Source organism: Elaeis guineensis, chromosome 6 (assembly GCF_000442705.2).
Source record: "Elaeis guineensis isolate ETL-2024a chromosome 6, EG11, whole genome shotgun sequence".
In the NCBI taxonomy this organism is placed as follows: Eukaryota; Viridiplantae; Streptophyta; class Magnoliopsida; order Arecales; family Arecaceae; genus Elaeis; species Elaeis guineensis.
This window is the reverse complement of record NC_025998.2, coordinates 2,048,034-2,055,434: the sequence shown is the minus strand read 5'-3', so window position 1 is coordinate 2,055,434 and position 7,401 is coordinate 2,048,034. Positions and strand designations below refer to the sequence as shown.

Genomic DNA, 7,401 nt, shown 5'->3' with positions numbered 1-7,401 from the left:
CATCGTCTCACTGGCCGACCTTGACCCTGTACCGATAGAGATATAAATAGACACTCAAAAAAAGTACATGCTCGAACATCATTAACTAACTCACAATCAAACCCGAATGAACAAAATGTTGAATTGAATCATACCACAAATTAACCTAGGTAAATCGATGAGCTCGATTCAATTAGTCCTTATCTATATATAACCATTTGAACCCTGAATTGTTCTATGACTCATATTCCAGAGTGTATTGATTTTTTTTGGAAAGGGGGTGTGTGCGAGTTGTGTATTTCAAGAATAGGTTGGATCCATCCAACTGCACTGCGAATAGTTTAGCACATTCCTTGTTGCTACTATGGGGCCCTGAGGCACAAGGGGATTTTACTCGTTGGTGTCAATTAGGCGGTCTGTGGACAACAAGTTTTGGCCTGAGGGCTGCCGCGATACTAGGCATTTTGAAGATGTTTTGTCACTGATTTTCTGTAACCTAAATTTGAAAAATTAAATTTCAGCTTTGGAACCAATTGTGCATCTAAATTGATTCCCAATATGGTGGTTAGCATGATGACAAGTTACTCATTAGAGATCACAAATGAGATGTCAAACATTAACATGCACTGTATCATTAAACTATGTATGGATGACATGAGAGTCGAACACAAATACTAATCCATTTAACCATGTAAGAGTTCCGTCTTCTTGAACTTCCAATAGAATTTGTGGTTTAATACCATTTAAGTCCATCAACAAATTTGGGTAAACTCCCTCTCCTTCGAGACCTTTTGCAACTTATTTTAATCTAGTCACTAAAACAGGGAAACAAAGATCATAGATTGTTTGCACAGAGTCACAGACCATCATTTTAACTGGAATCATGTTACCACTTAAGCATAGTATAAAGGGCGTTAATGAACTCCAACCTACTGAAGGCATTTGTGGTTTAATACCATTTAAGTCCATCAACAAATTTGATGCCATCATTTGTGGTTTAATACCATTTAAGTCCATCAACAAATTTGGGTAAACTCCTCTCCTTCGAGACCTTTTGCAACTTATTTTAATCTAGTCACTAAAACAAACAGGGAAACAAAGATCATAGATTGTTTGCACAGAGTCACAGACCATCATTTTAACTGGAATCATGTTACCACTTAAGCATAGTATAAAGGGCGTTAATGAACTCCAACCTACTGAAGGCATTTATCACAGATAGCTGAACCACAATTAAAAAGCTAAAGACATTATTCATCTTCCCGATTCCATCTGCAATCCAACTCTTTTACTTCTAAATCTCACACGATGAATCTATGCCTCGACAGCATAGTATTGCTGTAAAATGCAAGATAAGTAATTATAGTTATATAAAAAGATCTACGATTCTTCACATATTAACTCATGTTTGCACTGTTCCAAAAGTTCATCAAATAGTATATTCTTATCCCCACTATTTCGGCCAAGAAAATTCGAATCAGAAAACAATACTATTAAGTTGGAACCCAGTCGCTACTACAACACTTGAAAATCGACATCGATCAAACGGCAGGCCGAATAAATCACTCCATAAGGAAGTTGAACAAGTTACACTACAAACCTTTGCGGATTGAACAAAAAAATAAACAGAATAAAGCGTAAAAATCCTTTAAAAATATGAAAAATAAGGCAGGAATTGGAATTTTGCGCCGTTTAGACCGCAGAAAAGATCATAGCAGAGTAAAGTCCGAAAATCTAGCTCATTAAAGGGGAAAAAAAGAAAATCACTCACAACTCCAGTCGAGGTGTAGGTCGTGACCGTGAACTTCTGGTCCGTCAGGTAGTCCTTGTATAGAAGATCTAAAGGCAAAAAAAAAAAACAAAGAAAATTCTTTAAAACAATGATTAATCGAAATAATCATCAAATAAAAGCATAAAATTATTAGAAAAAAACAATACCTCTGGCCTTCTTGCCGATTTCGGAGTAGAGACCCGGACCCATCTTCAAGATTAAGCGCAGCGAAAAAAAAATATATAAAGACTAAAGTGACGAAAGAAGGGGAGACGGCCTGCTCTTTTTCTTGGCCAAGAGAAATGGAGAAGATTTATATAACAGAGGCGGCGTGGACCGAAAGAGGCCCCATAAAAAACCCTAATTCTCGCACTTACATTCTCGTACCTGAGATGCTTACTCGTAGAGAGATCCTAACCGTCGAAATCGTACGAAGCTTTTGTTCGAACCGCTGAGATCCATGTCCTCAGCGTACACTTTCAATTTATCGTGAGCGATAGCTTTATATTAATAGATTCGTCCCATCGTCTCGGGTGGGGCGTTGGTTGGTTGCACCACGTAGTAGCCGTCTGATCGTTGGATCTCCGTCCTTGATCACCGTCCAATCACTCTACGAATTAGCCAATGATACTCTCGTGATTGTGATCATGGCGCTGCTCCGCGGTGGTAGCCGACCCGCATGTTGTGAACCGGTGAAAGGCATCTAGAAGATGCATTCCATTTTGGGGGATTCTAAATACACTCCTCTTTGTCCCGGGACGTGCACTGGTCTTTCCAGGGGTAGCGAATGGAATGAACCTGGGTGCGTATTATCGACAAGTTGTGTTTATCATTAAAAAAAAAAAGTGAGGCCACCGTTGGACCGTGCAATAGTCAACTGGCAACGTCTGTGCAAATGGATGAAATGACAGGTTCCGATTGCTTTAAGGACTGTGCAGAGCGCGATCTAATGGTCGCGGTGCATTACACAAATTCAATGGCTTAAGATTGAGAAATATGATGGATAATGAAAAGATATTTATTCTATAGCCCATGTCATGTGCATCATAAGTATCCAAAGTTGAAGTTGCACGTATTTTTCCCACATTATCTTATAATATCATATGATGAATTAAGACTTGCGCTGGCGGTCATATTCTTCTAGATTCCGATCTTGGATGGTGCACCTACTAAGATCTAAATAATAATACTTTCTCTAATAATAAAATCAAAAATAGCCTACGTTTGACGATGTTCATCAGAGTGATCAGATTGGTCCCAAACTTGAGATCGGAGAGAGGCCTGAATTAGATCCAAGTGATGTGGATAGGTTTCATGGAAAGGATGATGAGTTCAATACATACAATTGGGTTCACCAGAAGGAAGCATCGCTGTGGAAAAGAAGGATTCCTTTCAACCGGTCTTTAACTTTTGATCCTATGCGGATGGGTGCAACCACCGGTAAGCTTCAGACCTCCGGGTCTTAAGCTAATCCACTCCCTATTTCTTGTGGGCATTCTTGTTTCTCGCCGAATGCTTGCCTCCCCATAGCCGTTGGAATTTAGAAAAATGGTTCCCTCTGCTTTATCTATAAATTCATAGAGGCCTTTGAGTTGGCCTCCAAGCTCATTGCAAAGAAGTGGAGAGTCCCCTCGAGAAGGCAAAGGTCGGTACACCCCCCTTGTTCATTCAAAAAATTCTACTCTTCGTGACAAATCTTCCACATCCACGTGATGGCTGAGTGTAATTTTCAGAAGCTAGTATATCGTATATGTTGGTGCATGACTAATATCGAGATGGATGGGTTTATAACTGAATAGAAATAAAAAATTAACCATAGAATTTTTAAAATAAATCCTACCAATGGCTGTTTAAAACTGAAGAATCAAAGCACTCAAATTGTGGACTAATAAAATCGTGTTCTTTGATTTATGATGAAGATGGAAGGTGCAACTAAGTTGGAAGAAAAGAAAAAGGAGAAGAAGGAGAAGATTACGGATCCACTCAAGCTAAGGCAGAAGCTGGAGAAGATTGATGCTAAAATTGATGCACTGAAAGCCGAAAAAGAAGAGGTGATAAGACAACTATATGAATTAGAGCAAGGTGGTGCCGAAGGAGGAGGTTCTTCCCAACCAAGCAACGAAGGAGCTCCAGCTCCATAATTGTTAGATGGAAGAAATAAAATATTTTGTCCTGGCAAATAGAGGATACTAGGCTACTGCTGCTGCAGTATTTTTTAGATTTGAATCCTCCTGCAGACTTCACGTTTTCTGTCATGCTCATTTTTTTAATGTATAATGTGTACCAAATGTTTAAATCTTTAATCAGATATGCGAGTCTTCTGTTGTTTGTTAATGATGGGAGAATGTTCGTCCATGATCTATAATTGCATTCTTTATTGACTTTGAAGCAATTCTAGACCCACACGTCAAAAGGTTATTTATTATATATACACACACGATGAGATCTATTTTTTGGCTTATATCCAAGATAAGTGCCAGTGCAATCGCTCCCAATGAATTCTAGAACTGCAATTACTAACTCTGGATTTTCATTTTTTGTTCTTCTTTATTGCCATATCCAGCAACCAGTTGGCCCCAAATTTTGACACACGAAATAAACCGACTCCAATTTATCAGGAACATATCTGACAGTCATCCCCTAAACTTTTTTCTGTAGCAATGCAATTTCAGTGTCAAATAGTTCTATCCATAAAGATGAATCTCATTGCTCAAATCCATGAAAAGGCAATGTATTACTTGATTGATTTCACCATATAACACCTACTCTCTCGATATGATCATGCGTCAGGTGTGCCTTTTTTTTCAATCCCTGTTTCCCAAGCTGCATATATTCTCACCGTCTCTCCCCGCGTTCTGACCGTCCATTTCTATTTTTCCGTGCGGCTATCAAGTACACATTAAAAATTCAAATCCTTCATTTAGCATTACTATTTATTTACATATATTTACGTTAAAAGTAAAAGTAATAAATGCATCGTACGTGATAAAGGCAAAGAATCTACAAAAGAAAGTGCAAGCAAGTTAAAATATTACGATTCATACCTCCATTTTCGTGAAAATCTTAATCTACAATATGTAACGGAAAAACTTAATTAAAATTCATCATAACATCATGCATAAGCACCAGCGCAAGGCAAAATCATTGCTCGGCCAATACCAGGAAAAAACCAGGAGGAAATCAACTAAAACCCGGCGAAATCCAAGGTTTGCTCCAATGATCGTCAAAGCTCCAAAATTATACATAGCAATGCAACACAAACAGTGAACCGAAGCACAAGAATGCGAACCAGAATAACCCAATTCCATCAATCGAACAGTTGGCTGGCGCTTGCTTTAGTCATCTTTTTTTTTGATGGTTGAAAGGAGGCTGGAAAAGCAGCCACCAGTTCTTTATTGATAAGAATAATATATACAACGAAAGTTGCAGAGGATTTGTAAAAGTAGTTAGTCATCACGCAACTAACAGGTAACCAAACACATGCCAGCGAATCTGTCCGGTCCAGCACCTGTGCTAACAGCTAAAGCGGACAGCGGAGCTGACCCAGACGCCGACTTCGGCGAAGGCGCCGCGGGAGTGACGGGAGGTAGGAGTAGGAGGACAAAGACGGGAGGGACACGTGGCGCGAACATCTCCACCATCACATTATTCAATTGCCAGGACATACGGATATTCAGCGGAAAAAAATGAAAAAACGAAGCCCGCCGATCTTAAATAATTTTCCAAGACTCGCTACGCTGTTTATGGCCGTAGGAAGGTCCAGTTTAGGGCTAATGCACCCCCAGTTTAGGGCTAATGCACCCCCGATGAATGCTTGAGACCGACTCCGAGACATTGCTTTAGGATATTTGATTTACGATCGAAATCAAAATAAGAATCGAAATCAAAATTGATTGAAATCAAAATTAAAATGATCTAATTTTTTGAAGTATTTGATTCGTGTCCGAAATCTGAATCAGAATGGTTGATTTCAATTGTTGTTATTTGATTCATTTAAAAAATCGAAATCAAAAATACTATTTTTTAAAACTAATAATTTATTTATTTTATTTATTTATTTATTTATTTATTATTATTATTATTATTATTATATAAAGAGGTAAGGAGAGATTTATTTATTTTTTTTCCTTCCATCTTCCTCCCTCTTCCCATGGCATCGTCGTGCCCAACCTCCCATCTCCGCCGGTGCGAACCGCGACTCCTCTGCTCTGCCCCCCACCCCTTCCCCCTGGCCCTCCGAGTCTTCTCCGTGCCACATCCCAGTCCTCCTCGTGCCTCCTCTGCTTCTCTGCACCCCCCCAACCTCCACCCATGGCCCGCCACTCCTCGGAGCCGCCGCCACCACCCCTCGGCCCCCTGCGCCACCTCCGCTTCTCCGTGCCTCCCCCACCCCTGCAGAAGCAACGCCTTACCCCCCCCCTCCCCTGAATCTTTGGTGATCTGCGACTCCCCCATGCTGCCCCCTTCTCCTCGGACGGCCCGTGCCTCTTCCGAGCCACCACCATCCTTCTAAACCTCCTGGTGGTCCGAGGCTCCTCCATCTTCTTTCCTCACATCCGATGCCGGTGCCTCCTCTCCGCTTTCGATCCCACCTCTCCGACGAAGCCCGATGCCGTCCTTGACTTCCTCCGCTGCCGTGCCAACTCTCCATCGCTCAGCTCCGCCGCTTCGTCCGCTGCCGCCCCTCTATTGTCATCAACGATATCCCCTCCAACCTCCTCTCTAAGCTCTTCTTCTTTTATTTCCTCCTCTAGCCACGACGCTCGCACCCCACGTCCCATGCCCAATGAGTTTTTTTTTAAAATCTCATTCTAGTGGAATGAGATTTTAACTCTATTGAAGTGAGGCCGGATTCAACTAAAGAAAAAAAATGAATCATTCTCATTCCTCTCTAGAATAAAAATCGAAATGAAATTTTTCCAAATCAAATATTTGAAATGAGAGTCATCCATTTTGATTCCCATTTCAGATCTTAATTATCCCAATCAAACATCCCCAAAATGTGATGATGATCTTGAACTATGACCATTCTTGACTTGATCCATCATTTTCATTTTTAAATTTTTATTATTCTTTATTGCCCTTCCCTCTAATTTATGTATTTGGCTTTACCAGGGGAAAAAATCATGTCTATCAGCCCCTCAACTGGCATGTTTTTCTTCTTGCACTTCTTTTTATCCCCTCCCCCTCCGATCGTGGGTGTGGCGGACAAGTCTTAGACGCCCGGAGCTCTGCTGAAACAGACCGAACCACTTGCGCTAATGACTTCCAATCTGAAATTATCCTATCCTGCGACCATCTCCACCCAGTTGCACTAACCTCTACCGGCAATATATAGAGAACGTGTCAGACTGAATACGAGGAAGGGGTGACATCATTATGCTCGCAACCCAATTGGTCGTGCAGGATACAAACATCAAAAAGGTTGCAATAACTGTTTCAGACTTTCAGAAGACTCCTATTACGTCATCTTTAGACAAGATGAGTATTCTCATCATAACAGTCATTCTACATCTGGACAATGGTTCCCATTCGATATTTTCCTATAACGAGGCTGCTTCAATTTGTCCAATCAGAACAGACCCACAGTAAAATGAATCCAACAAGCAACGGTCAGGAGGAAGTCTGCAATCACCATTACAACCTTTAAA

The 7,401-nt window shown here is 40.7% G+C and overlaps 1 long non-coding RNA gene across 1 annotated transcript; it reads right to left on the bottom strand.

Annotated features, from left to right (window-relative positions):
* Positions 1-1,112: 1,112 nt before the first annotated feature.
* On the bottom strand, positions 1,113-2,213 carry LOC140858399 (uncharacterized). Its single transcript, XR_012141967.1, has 2 exons — positions 1,918-2,213; positions 1,113-1,818 (listed from the first exon to the last, which is right to left on the bottom strand). It is a non-coding gene; the product is annotated as an uncharacterized lncRNA (long non-coding RNA).
* Between the last annotated feature and the right edge of the window lie 5,188 nt (positions 2,214-7,401).